This window comes from Pan troglodytes, chromosome 3 (assembly GCF_028858775.2).
Source record: "Pan troglodytes isolate AG18354 chromosome 3, NHGRI_mPanTro3-v2.0_pri, whole genome shotgun sequence".
Classification (NCBI taxonomy): Eukaryota; Metazoa; Chordata; class Mammalia; order Primates; family Hominidae; genus Pan; species Pan troglodytes.
In genome coordinates this window covers 45880921-45894998 of record NC_072401.2, presented here as the reverse complement: position 1 = coordinate 45894998, position 14078 = coordinate 45880921, and the positions used below count along the sequence as shown (strand labels likewise).

Sequence of the window (14078 nt, the reverse complement as noted above, 5' to 3'; positions counted from 1 at the left end):
TTGTTTTAAAGAAAAATTATTATAATTAAAATGTTTGGTGAAATAGACCTCACTCAACAAGACAAAAAGGAGAATCTTCTCATCTGTTGGTAAAGACTTCGGAGGAAGTTATCAGATCCTCTTGTAGAAACCCAAGTTTGTAAATTGACAAGCCATTCTCTATTAGGAAAAACGCTCCTCTCAATGTTCTATCCCACATGAACAGGTGTCCCAGATTGGTTCATATCAGAAATATCTCTACTTCTGCCCAGAGACATCTCACTGTTTAACTCATGCACAGCCATAAATTCCATCCTAGCTCTAAACTCTCATCTCGTCTCATTTTGAGAAATGTCCCAGGTATAGATCTCCTTCATCCTTCCAGCAATGGAGAATAAAAATGATGAATGCAAGTGATATTCATTATTACTTATGATATAATCTAATCTCTATTCTTTGAATTTCTATTGTTGTTTTAACTTTCTTAAGCACTTGCTGTATTGAGGAATATATAATTTTTCTAAAATCATCCAAATATTTCCCTACTGAAATATTTGAACGTTCTAGCCAGGTGCCGTGGCTCACGCCTGTAATCCCAGTATTTTAGGAGGCCAAGCTGGGTGGATCACCTAGGTCAGGAGTTTGAGACCAGCCTGGCCAACATGGTGAAACCCTGTCTCTAATAAAAATACAAAAATTAGCCAGGCGAGGTGGTGCATGTTGGCAATCCCAGCTACACAGGAGTCTGAGGCAAGAGAATTGCTTGAATCCAGGAGGTGGAGATTGCGGCAAGCCAATGTCACACCACTGCACTCCAGCCTGAATGACAGAGCAAGACTTTGTCAAAAAAGAAAAAAAAGAAGAAGAAAAATATTTGAACATTCTAAAAAATTATTTCTGTATGTAAAATCAACAGCTTTCATAATCATTGTTAATTATTGTAGCACATTTATACATCAACTAGATAATAGAGTTTTATGATATAAAAGTCTTAAGAAAAATTTTACAGTCAGGTGCGGTGGCTCACACCTGTAATCCCAGCACTTTGGGAGGCTGAGGAGGGTGAATCATCTGAGGTTAGGAGTTCGAGACCAGCCTTACCAACGTGGAGAAACCCTGTCTCTACTAAAAATACAAAAGTTAGCTGGGCGTGGTGGCACATGCCTGTGATCCCAGCTACTTAGGAGGCTGAGGCAGGAGAATCCCTTGAACCTGGGAGGCGGAGGTTGCGGTGAGCCGAAATCTTGTCATTGCACTCCAGCCTGGGCAACAAGAGCGAAACTCCATCTCAAAAACAAAAAAAAAAGAAAAAAAAGAAAAATTTTACTTCAAGTTAAGTCTAAAATGCTTACTTATATTTAAAAGTGCATATCCGTAAGCTGTATTAGACAGCTATGCTACATAACTAACCACTTCAAGATTTAGTGGCTTAAAAACTACAACTATTTATTCTTGCTTATATATCTATAGGTCTGCTGAAGGTCAGCTGGTCTAGGCTGATGACTGACTCAAGCTGTAGGATTAACTGGACGCGGCTCCTCACTGCAGGCTGGGCTCAAGTCTACTCTGCAGGTGGGCATTCTGGGCCCAAGGCTGATGGAGCAGCTGCTGCTTACAGGAAGCTCTTCTCATGGCAATAGTAGAGGGGAAAGATGGCAAATCTATTGCACAAGCACATTCCAAGCCTTTGCTATATCACAAACACCTACATCCTATTGTGCAAAGTATTGTGCCAAGCCCAACACTGATAGGAAGGAGAAATAGATTTCATACACATGGGAGGGGAAAGAAGTGAGTGTTTCCTAAATAATAGTTCAAACTGTCGTATAAACTAGCAACGCATCTAAAAGCATACCTCACTTATTTACATAATATTGTTATGCTGACTAGATAGAATGGCAACTTACTTGATCATGTACAAATTCAAGAATAGCAGAAGTGATACTGAAATTGGCAATGAGCTAATTGGCTATTCACAGTCTAAGGCTGAAGTTGAAACCACACAGCAGATTAGAGATGAATTCTTAGGCAAAACTGAAACATCAAGTCACTCAGTAACTAGCTCAAAGCTATATAGCTTGTAGTGGCATAGCTGGAGTTTAAACCCAGATTTTCTCAACTCGAATTTCATGTTCTTAAGCACTAGGCTATAGTGCTGCACAGTAGGTATTATGTCTCCATTTTGGAAAAGAAGAATTGAAGCATAGAATATTGAAGCATGAAATATTTACTATTTGCCAGCCATTGAGCCAGAGGGTTTGTCTGTATTATTTCATTGTATCTTTAAATCTCATGAGGTAAGAGTAATTTTCTAGAATTTACAGACAATAAAATAATTGTTGAGGAAGCTTTTAAAATGTACTTTTCTGAAGACAAGCAGGTAGAAAACCTGAATTTTGAAACCAGTCCATTTTGTATAAATACAAAACACATGCTTTTCTATTAAACCATATTGCCATCCCCAAACACTCAGCAATCAGTCGTGAAAGCTAGTACTTGAACCAATGCATCAGGACCCAGTGATTTCTCTGTTATTGCCCCAGCAACCATATTTCCAAAACCATAAACTGTCTTAATACATGGCTTAACAACTGGTGAAAGCATTTGAATTTAGGATTGTCCAACACATATTAGTTGCTATAAATACATGACATGTCACTTTCTTAATTCAAGCACCATCTGTGACTTTTTTAATATAAAGGGAAGATAAGTGATATAATATTTTTCAAGCATATTGTCTTTTACCGTTAGGGAAAAAATTACATTGTAAAGGGGAAAGAGGTCAACATGTTGATTAAAGCCTTCCACTTATATGTTCCATTGTCCCCATGTATGGAACAATGTTGCCTCCTGTCACTGATTAAAAAATAATAATAATAAAATCATGCTTTTAGGAATTCTTAGTCACTGCCCATAGAATGTAATCAGGATTCTTTTAATTGACACATTAACAATCCCTTTCAGGTTATTGTACTTTGATAGACTTAACAATGCATTCTTCAAGAAAATTGCACTTTTGTAAAGCTTTCAGCAAAGTATTATGAATATACCTTGTACTTCAAAATATAAAACTAAACTCTTCTACAATATTCTATGCCGATTTTATTTGACTCCATGTACAGAGAATCTCAAACCAGAGAGTTGGCTATCCTTTGGATAATGACTCATTGTGAATTATACAACCTGCTGATTAATTGAAATTGGAATGACTGAATCAAAATAAAACCAAAAACAATAGAAAACTCATTTGCTATCTCATCTTAAGGTGATCGCATGAAAAAAGTAATTATAAAGTAGTTTTAATTGTTTTAATACAATGAGCTCACTGTTAGACTGGGTAAAATACAGTCCCTCAAAAATGCGTGTTCACCCAGAACCTCAGAATGTGACCTTATTTGGAAATAGGCTTTTGCAGATATAATTAGTTAAGATGAGGTCATACTGGTTTAGGGTGTGCCCTAAGTGCAATGACTGCTGTCTTTCTAACAAGGCCACGTGAAGACAGAGGCAAAAGGCCATGTGAAGACAGAGGCAGAGATTGCGGGGATGCTGCCACAAGCCAGGAAACACCAGGAGCCACCTGAAGCTGGAAAAGGCAAGGAAGGATTCTCCCTGATACGGTTTGGCTATGTTCTCACCCAAATCTCATTTTGAACTGTAGTTCCCATAATCAGCATGTGTTGTGGGAAGGACCAAGTGGGAGGTAATTGAATCATGGGGGCAGTTACCCTCATGCTGTTCTCTGTTCTCGTGATGGTCAGTTCTCATGAGATCTGATGGTTTTATAAGAGGCTTTTCCCCTTTTGCTTGGCACTTCTCCTTGCTGCTGCCATGTGAAGAAGGACATGTTTGCTTCCCCTTCCACCAGTATTGTAAGTTTCCTGAGGCCTCCCCAGCCATGCAGAACTGAGAGTCAATTAAAACTCTTTCCTTTAGAAATTACCCAGTCTCAGGTACGTCTTTATTAGCAGCATGAGAATGGACTAATACACTCCCCTAGAGCCTTCAGAGGAAATCAACACTTTTATTTCAGACTCCTTGCCTCTACAATTGTGAGAGAATAAATTTCCATTGTCTTAAGACAACAAGTTTGTGGTAATTTGTTAATGCAGACCTAAGAAGCTAATACGGCCTCAAAGCATAGATTTTATACATTTGGTCATATAAAAATCATTGATCCTGATTCTGTGTCCAAATGGAATTCCACATAACAATGGAGGTCCTGCTACATTGGAAATTCCATGTCCATCTTGTCTACCCATGTATTTCTAGTGCCTAGCACAGCATAGGCACACAGTAGGTGCTTGATAAACATTTACTGAATAAGTGAATGAAAAATATATCTTTCTATGCTTCTGAATTTTGAACATAATTTTATTTCTGTGTGTTACTCAAGTTTGGGGCCAGCTTATGAGAATACATTTTGTTTCTGACCAAGTTCACTGGCTTTTATTTAACAAGTGTCAGAGCCAAGTCTTGATGCCTAGTGTCTCTGAAAATAATAATTGGAAAAGAAAGCAATAGTAGCAGTAGCAGTAGTGGCAGCAGAATCTAAGAAGAAAATCCAACCCTTTCATCTGCACGTGTGTGCTGGTCCTTTCATAATCCCTTTATGTAATTTCTGAGTCATCAATAAAGCTGAAATAAACTAACCACAGGATATCTGGAATACAATTTTGACCAGCTGTGCCTATCAGACCTCTTCTTTAAAAAGTGAGCTTGTGTTGCGTTGTGTAATAAATTGTTACAGAAACCTATCTAGAACTTAAAAGTTATTCTGGCATCTGGCTGAAAGTTACTGTGAGCATTCTAGAAGAATTTCAATAGGAATAGAAAGGACGGGGAAGTGAGTAAAGTCATTTCAGAACCATTCTTGAAGGGTAATACTGGCGTTCCGGAGGGATTTCAGTGCTCAGCTAGAGGGCAGCAGAATTATTGCTGAAGTATTCCTTGTGGAGAGCTTTAACCTCATGGCCGAAATGCATTCAAAACAATTCTGCTGTGATAGTAAAAAATATATATCCATGCTGTGCATTCCCAGAAGACCATTTTGGCCTGCTTATTCACATGAGCCAAGAACTGAAAAAGAGCCAAGGGGTAAATTGGTAAAGTGCTACCACAGAGATTTCACTCTAAATGCTGGCTGGGGAAGCCTCGTGGTTTCAAAAGGTTAGAAACATTAGATGTTTTACAGGGTATGTGCCAAATGAATAATTCATAGAAAAATGCTAAGTCTATTCAGGTAAGATTATATGGTAAAGTAAGAGAAAATGCCAGATTAAAAAAAAACTCTTTTCTATGTGATCCTGCAAAGCCCTCTAAATTAATCCTCCACATGTACCCTGTGCATAGCACTGTGCTGGGTACTAGGGAGATACAGCAATTGTATCTCGGGCTAACTGAGCACATAGGACATCCATATAGTCAACAAGTACTTATTTAACACCTACTGCTAGGTGTTGAATGCATTCTGAAACAACGTCCTTGACCTAAAACTGTGTAATCAAGTAAGAGAGACATCTAGAAAGAATAAACTGCCATCAGTCGTGGAAAAATCAGCATTAAAATTTGTACAGGACAGATTGTGCAGGGCAGTTAGTAAGCTTCTCACCTACCTTCCTACTTCCAGTCCTATGCCTTTCCCGCCCACCCTCTCCATGGCTCAGAACTCCTCCCCATGGCCTTGCAATGTCCTGTGTGCTGGGAAGTCTGATGATACAGCCACCCTTATCTCTCTCTCTCACTTTTTTCGTTTTTTCTTTTTTTTTTGAGACAGAGTCCTGCTCTGTCAACCAGGCTGGAGTTTAGTGGCACGATCTTGGCTCACTGCAACCTCTACCTCCTGGGCTCTTGCCACTCCCTCCCATTCAGCTTCAGCCAGTTCCTTTTGCCTCAGGCTCCTTGGCCTCAAGGACTTTGCCTAGGAAACCAGCTTAGCCACTTCACATCTCATCACATGGCAAGTTCCTTCCCATCCTTTAGGTCTCAGCTTCAATGTTACCTTCTTAGAAAGGCCCCATGACCCTATCTATAAAGTATATAATTCATTTTATTCTCTATCTCACCTCCTTTTTATTGTTTTCTTTTTGATGCTTACTCACAATTTCTAAGTATTTGTTTATTTGTTTACTTAGAGACCTTCATACTAGACTGGCAGGTATTATACTATTTCTGTCTTGTTCACCATTATATATCCAGTACTTAGCTCAGTGAGTACATAGTAGTTATTCAATAAAATTAGTATTTTACTAAGCACAGCAGTTGCTTAATAAAATGTGTTGACTGAATGGCTTAAAGTGACCAATGCTGGCACTAGCCCAACTAAATAAAAATAAAATTCAAATCTCAATTATAAATTCTTTTTTTTTTCTTAGAGACTGGGTCTCACTCTGTTTCCAAAACTGGAGTAAGGTGGTATGCTCAGGGCTCACTGCAGCCCCAACCTCCTGGGCTCAGATGATCCTCCCATCTCAGCCTCCCAAGTAGCTGGGACTACAGGAGTATACCACCACACCCAGCTAATTTTTGTATTTTTTGTAGAAACAGGGTTTTGCCATGTTGCCCAGGCTGGTCTTGAACTCCTGGACTCAACTATTCCTGCCGCCTTGGCTTCCCAGAGTGTTGGGATTACAGGTGTGAGCCGCTGTGCCCAGCCCTCAATTATACATTGTTATTCTCCACAAATTCCCACAGTGCTCAAGATGGTGGTTTACAGGGAAGTATGAAAGTCAGGTTCCAGTTACAATAATGCTGTTTCTGTTTCTATTGAAAATTAGGAACTGATTTATGGTGATTTGATGGGACAGATTAACAGCTCTAGAGGGACTCCTTTCCAGTCTACCTTCCTTCCACCAGCCAATCCCCTTACCTCAGGAGATCAAGTGATGATATGAGTGGGTCAAGTCCAAAGATATTAATTGGGATACTTAGTATCATCAAAATAATTTAAATAAATCACTGTTGGGGCAAACACTGTCTTCTTTTCTTAGTGTAATCCTATAATCTGAATGTTAAAAACACAGAGAACTAAGATTTGGGTATGGGGATAAGGGAAAGCAAATCAGGAAGGCTACTCTGCAATCTTGATCCTGGCTTCAGGGCTGCCTATTGCAAGCTAATAGAGTTATGGATTCCATGTGTTATGATCTGGATCATTAGGAGACCTTCTTAGGTTGAAGTTAAAGAGAGAAAGTTTGAGTCGAACTGCAGGAGTTTGAAGAGGGCACGACCTCCCCATACCATCCTTAGGATCTTGATATGGTTTGGTAGTTATTCTATCGTGTAGACTCAGGATCCTGAATCCTGGGAAAATAACATCTTAAACAACCATCTTAACACAATATATTCCCCCCTCCGGAGACTTGTTGGTAGTAAATAGAAAATTTTTGCTGATGGCAACAATCCCATGGAGAATGGCAGATTCTACTGCAATTTCTAGAGAGCTGCATGAACAAGTACAGCACAGATTAGGAGCTTGGATTTTAGAAAATACAACAGAAGATGGTGTGGGGCAATTAACAAGTGGGAGATTACTGCCATGTAGTAATATGGTGCCTGTCTTCACTCCAGGGATCTTCAGTAAAGTTATTAACCTCAAAGAATTCATGAGTGGGTTTGAAAATTGAAAAGTTAGGAGGGGATGAAGTCTATAGTTGCTCCTCCCGGTGCCTCTGTCTCTGGGCGGAGCTATACCACAGGATTTGCACTAATCCTGAGGAAGGGGCCAGACTTGTACAGACTGTGTGATAGCATGAGTCAAGTTTCTAAAAATCAAAGCATTAGAGAAGTCTGTATGACATTTAGTTTAACTATGGGAGTCCCGCGTGTGTTCCTTCATCTAAAGCACTCAGTTGTATTTTGCATTTAATCACTACCTTAAAACTGGGAAAAGTGGGCCTTCTATGAAATTGCCAACCTGTGAAGATAGAGAAAAATATAACACACACCGAGAATCAGGCACTGGGGCCCAGGTATTTCTTAATGCAGCAAGTTATCCAAGTGATGAAGTAGCCAGCACAGAATTGGTTTACAGCCCAGCGCTTGAGAGTCATTGATTCAGGATATTGTACTTTTCTTCATGTTAACATGGGTAATCAAGAGTTAGTTTTCATCACCTGACAGTTGTTAGGAATTATCTTTCCCCAATTATTTTTCTCTGATGTTTATTAAAACGCAGATTTTTGAGCCTCAAAAGGGCTTACTGAATGGGAATCTCTTGAGAATGAAGCCCAGGAATCAAAAGATGACACAAATTTTTCTAAGTTGATTGAAGTTTGAAAACTATAGTTCTTTCCTTTTTATTCCCATAATGTGAGACATTTCTGTGCTCACCCACTATCAATCTTGCTTCCTATGACCAGATGACTAATGTGTTCCAGATCCTTCAGCTTTCCTATCCCTTGCTGTTATCGCTACTGTAACTTCTGCCAAACAAAGGATGCATCTTCATCTTCAATGGGGTGGCTCTGGATCGCTGGCCTAAAGTATTGTGTAACGGCCTCTAACTACTCACATTCCTGCACCAAAGCCTGCACTTCTAAGTTTCCGACATTTACCTCCCAGTGATGGAGTTAGAAACTTATGTATGGGATTATATATGATCTAGCAATTCCACTTCGGAGTAGTGGTAGTGAAACTGAGTTTAAACGTCAAAATAATGGAAAGCAAAGATTTAATCAGATATTTGAATACATCCATGTTCATAGGAGCATTATTCACAGTAGCCAAAAGGTGGAAGTAGCCCAACTGTTCATCAATGGACAAGGGATAAATAAAATGTGGTCAACAATGGAATATTATTTAACCTTTAAAAAGGAAGGATATGCTGATACATCCTACAGCATGGATGAACCTTGAAGCCCTTATGAAGACATTATGCTAAGTGAAATACGCCAGTCACAAAAAGACAAAAAAAGTATTATACAATGTATGAGGTATCTGAAATAGACAAATTTATAGAAGTAGAAAGTAGAATGGTGGTTGCCAGGGGCTGAGAGGAAGAAAAAATGGAGAGATGGTGCTTCTTGGGTATGGAGTTTCAGTTTTGCAAGATAAAAAAAAAACATTGAGATTGTTTGCACAACAATGTGAATATTACTACTGAGTGTACACTTAGGAATGGTTAAAATGGTAAATTTTATATTATGTGTGTTTTATCACGATTAATCATGAATAAAAATAATAAAAAAAAATCAGTTGCCATTTGGCTTAACTTGTTGTCATTGTTTAAAAAAAAGCCCTCCACACATCAGGCAGCTGTCATTATATGGCACCATTTTACCTGAACATGGCTTCAACTGTCCTCTACAAGTATATAAGTTTCCTGTATCGGATAGAACATGCCTCACCTGAGATTCCAACAATAATCTTCTCTAGCTCCCATTTCGATCATTTCCTCCCAAAGGTTGAAGGGCAATCTTCATGGGTGATTGTTGGTGTCCTTTTCTAGACAGCCTAGAAGGAAGAAATTAGACTGATCAGCACTTTAAAACATTGAATGTCCTTCAAGGACAGCAACTTATACACAGAGGCCATCACAGGAAAGGTAGGTACATTAATCATCTCCCCAGCTGGAAACGAAGGAGAAGAAATAAATAAACAGCCCATCATCATGATCAGGTATCAAAGGTTCGTTTTAGGTCATACCCCCATTAAAAAGAATTTCAATGCTGTCAGGAGCAATGTCATGAATCTCCTGTACTTCTTTTATGAGTAATTCATGCAGGGAGGAATCACCCTCCCTATGAGCTCCATAATGAGTGCCCCTGTCAATTTCTCTGCCTTTCCACTTTTGGTCATCTCAAAGCAAGGATAGAGAAGTACTATACATTTACCCCTGCATTGAGTGCCTGTGTCTTAAATAAATATTAAGTGAAGTTAGTGCAACTGGTAAAAAAGTCAATAACTTAGAAAATAATATTAGCATTTTGTTCTATGTTTAGGTTTTATCATGTGAGGTTATCATTTTAAAGTTATTACTTAAACGTCTTAAAAATAGCTCACTTTTAAAATATGTATTTGAATAGAAATACTAGAAAATGCTGACAACCAAAAAAGATTAAAAATCTGAAAATACTGGCGGAACCCGAGCGCGGCCCAGCCCGCAGCGGTGGGGCCCCGAGTGCGGCGAAGAGATTGTTTTCTCAAAGCCGCATTGGAGGCTGTGACAGAGCTGAGAGCCTGTGTGGAGCGGACGGTGAGGAATTCTCAATAACATGGCCCTTTGCCATTAGCCTTGCCATGACCACATTTTTCACCAGCGTCCCCCGCTGGATTCAAGATGCAAATCAGGAGGAAGTGGGCTGGAAACTAGTTCCCAGGCCTCGGGGCCGGGAGGCGGAGAGTCAAGAGAAGTGCCAATGTGAAATTTCGGGGAAACCTTTCTCAAATGGAGAGAAGCTGAGGCCTCACAGCCTCCCACAACCAGAGCAGAGACCATATAGCTGCCGTCAGCTGCACTGTGGCAAGTCTTTTGCTTCCAAATACAAGCTGTATAGGCACATGGCCACCCACTCAGCCCAGAAACCCACCAGTGTATGTACTGTGATAAGGTGTTTCACCGCAAGGATCATCTGCGGAACCATCTGCAGACCCATGACCCTAACAAAGAGGCCCTCCGCTGCTCTGAGTGCGGTAAGAATTACAATACGAAGCTGGGCCACCGGCGCCACCTGGCCATGCATGCTGCCAGCAGCGGTGACCTCAGCTGCAAGGTGTGCCTGCAGACCTTTGAGAGTACCCAGGCCCTGCTAGAGCACCTGAAGGGCCACTCACGCCGGGTAGCAGGCAGTGCCAAGGAGAAGAAGCACCCCTGTGACCACTGCGACCGGCGGTTCTATACTCGTAAGGATGTACAGCGGCACCTAGTGGTGCACACAGGCCGTGAGGACTTTCTGTGCCAGTACTGTGCCCCGCGGTTTGGCCGTAAGGACCACCTGATGCGTCATGTCAAGAAGAGCCACTTGCAGGAGCAGCTCAAGATCAAGACAGAGCCCGTGGGGACATGTTAGGCCTACTTAGCTGCAGCTCCACAGTCAGTGTGAAGGAAGAGCTGAGCCCTGTGCTGTGCATGGCCTCTCGGGAAGTAATGGGAACCAAGGCCTTCCCTGGCATGTTGCCCATGGGCATGTATGGTGCCACATCCCTACCATGCCCAGCACGGGCGTGCAACACTCTCTGATGCACAACACGCTGCCCATGGGTATGAGCTGCCCTCTGGAATCCTCACCTATCTCTTCCCCAGCTCAGCTCCCTCCAAAATACCAGCTTGGATCTACCTCATACTTGCCCGACAAATTGCCCAAAGTGGAGGTGGATAGTTTTCTGGCGGAGCTTCCTGGAAGCCTGTCTCTCTCAGCCGCTGAACCCCAGCCCGCCTCACCTCAGCCGGCGGCAGCTGCGGCCCTCCTAGATGAAGCACTGTTTGCCAAGAGCCCCGCCAACCTCCCTGAGGCCCTCTGCGCTGCTAACGTGGACTTCTCCCACCTACTGGGCTTTCTTCCACTCAACCTGCCCCCGTGTAACCCACCTGGGGCCACAGGAGGCCTGGTCATGGGCTACTCCCAGGCAGAGGCACAGCCCCTGCTCACCACTTTGCAAGCTCAGCCTCAAGATTCCCCAGGAGCGGGTTGACCACTGAACTTTGGGCCTCTGCACTCCTTGCCTCCTGTCTTCACGTCTGGCCTGAGTAGCACCACCCTGCCTCGTTTCCACCAAGCATTCCAGTAGCCCCCACAGAGCTCCTCAGCTCAGTTTTTGGCTCTGTTAGGGAGCCTTAGTACCCACCCCATCCGTGTCCCCCATGAAGGCTTCTCTGCTCTCCATCACATCACTTCCACTTTCTTGTGCCCCTGCCCCCACCTCCAGTTTTCCCCTAGTATCCAGCAAGGTTTCTTGCAACAAATGATTAGTTCTTCTCTTCTGACTTGTGGGGCTCCCTGCCGCAGAGAGCACAGCCCTTGCCCAGAGCCCAGGAACCCCATCCTTGCTTCATCTTAGTTCTTCATGGGCTTCACTCTTCCCACTCATGGAAGGGAGGCAACTCAGGGACCTCCATTGTGGGACCCTTGAGACACCTCCACTCTGATTCAGAAATACACTTCTACCTCTTTACTGTTAACTCTTAAGAGATGCAGTCAGCAGTTTCTGGGCACTTCTCTCAGTAGGTGCCTCATGCTGACTTCTCCACTAGGGTTTCAGGACAAACTACCAAGGAACTGCCTCAGCCTGGTACCAGTCCTCCCTCACCCACCTTCTGTCTAGGTTCACTTGGTTTGTCATCAGGAACTGAGCAGGTCCAGGACTCAGGCTTCTGCTTCAGCCCAAGCCAGTACTCCTTGTTTGAGGTAAAGGCCTTAACATTTAGTTCCCTAGCCCTCGATTGGAAGCAATTTGGAGTGTGTTTCGATATAGACAGGGTAGCTTGGGATACCTTTTAAAAAACAAAACCAGATATTAAAATGTCTGGCAAGGTTAGAATCAGACTAGATGATTTGCTTCTAAAAGTTAGTTTCAGTGAGTCCCAGGGACTAATTAAGGTTTATTTTAAAAAGCGTCTACCTTGATACGCGCCACCTCCCGCATGCTGTCATGTTATTGGGACTTGTATTACAGGTGATGGTATGTGAGAATCGAGCTGGGACTCGCTGTTGCCATCCTCCTTGTTGTATCTGGTTTCCATCACTAGACCCAGCAACCCTTCTCACCTTAACTGCCACCTTCCCTACACCCTCCGTTTGCAGAGGCCATTCGGCCTCTGGCTGCAGAATACAAAGTCCTGGGCTGTTAGAGGAGTCCTTTCCTCTCTGCCTGCCCTTTCCTGTCCCTCCCTCGAATTCTCTCTCCCCATAAGTGATGCTGGGAAAGTCATAGGACTGGCAAAGCAACTGTTTGAACCCTTGTAACTGGGGCCTTACCCCCACATCCTGTCTTTTCTCCTTGCCTTCCTCACTCCTGTGTCCTCCCATCTATCCTGTCTTTCCTTTCCTCCTCCCTCAGTGTCCTCAGCACCCGCAAGGAATTTTCCTATCACTGTGAACTTTGCTGGTACAGAGGAATAATATCTGCCTTCACCTTTTTTTTTTGGACCATAGCTAGCCAGTCATTTCTTAAACCTCCCTTCCTAAAATCTGGGGGGCTGGGGGTGGGGGAAGCCTTAGTGGCCTGGTTGTTCAAAGGATAAGAATAGCTTTATCCTACACTCAGTACCCAAACTCACTTCAGTATGCTCACTGAGGCCATGAGAACCTGAGGGGCATCTGCCCAGGACAGGAGCCATGGCATATGACAAAGACCAATGAGGGACCAGGAAAAACAGGGGTGATGTCCCCTTTCCCTGCCATCTCCAGCCTCTGTCAGCAATGAGCTATTCCCCTCCCACCCTACACAGTAGCTGGTCAGGGCTGAGTGCAGTCCTGAGGGTAAGGGGATGACATGCCCAGGTGTCAGCTCAAAGGATCTCTGCATCATCTTGAGGTGGGAGGCAGGGAAGGGAGCACCAATGAGGATCCCCCCCGCCCAACCTTTTACAAATGGCATTTTCTTAATTGAAATCCGGGAAGCAGGTGTGATTAGTTTTTTGCTCGTAGATACTGTCCTAAGTTGGAATTCTCCCACTGCCCTAAAACCTTCCCTAGTAGTCCTTTAAATTCCCCCTTCCCTTTTTGGTAGCTGTTTTCTCCGTCCTCTCTCCACCTCCCCTCTTATCTAGGAGCTGTTTGTAAGCAAGATTTTTTAACAGGTTATATTGTACAGGATCAATATTTTGCTTTTTAACAAGGATATTTATGTAATAAGAAACTTTGCCTTAGGCAGGTGTTGGCCAGAAAAGTCCAGATTCCTCTGGGATCCCACCCTGGCCTCTCCTGGAGCTCTGAACCTGCTGTGGAAGGGATTGGCCGTGACCTTCACCTTTGGAGAGTAGGGTCTATGGCGAGGGAAAAGGGTGTTCACCATGAACATCTAGTGCCTCCATGGAGGGGTTTGGAAAAATTCCAGTCCAATTTCTTTGTGTGTCAGCTGACTTCCTTAGCTGATTTTTCGCACTTGCACCTTTCCACCTCTGCATATTTGGCACTAGAACTCCTGAGACACCACTTCTC

At 42.8% G+C, this 14078-nt stretch overlaps 1 pseudogene; it reads left to right on the top strand.

The window, feature by feature from the left end:
- The first annotated feature begins 10154 nt into the window (after positions 1–10154).
- LOC741364 (zinc finger protein PLAGL2-like) lies at positions 10155–11781 on the top strand (annotated as a pseudogene).
- Positions 11782–14078: the final 2297 nt, after the last annotated feature.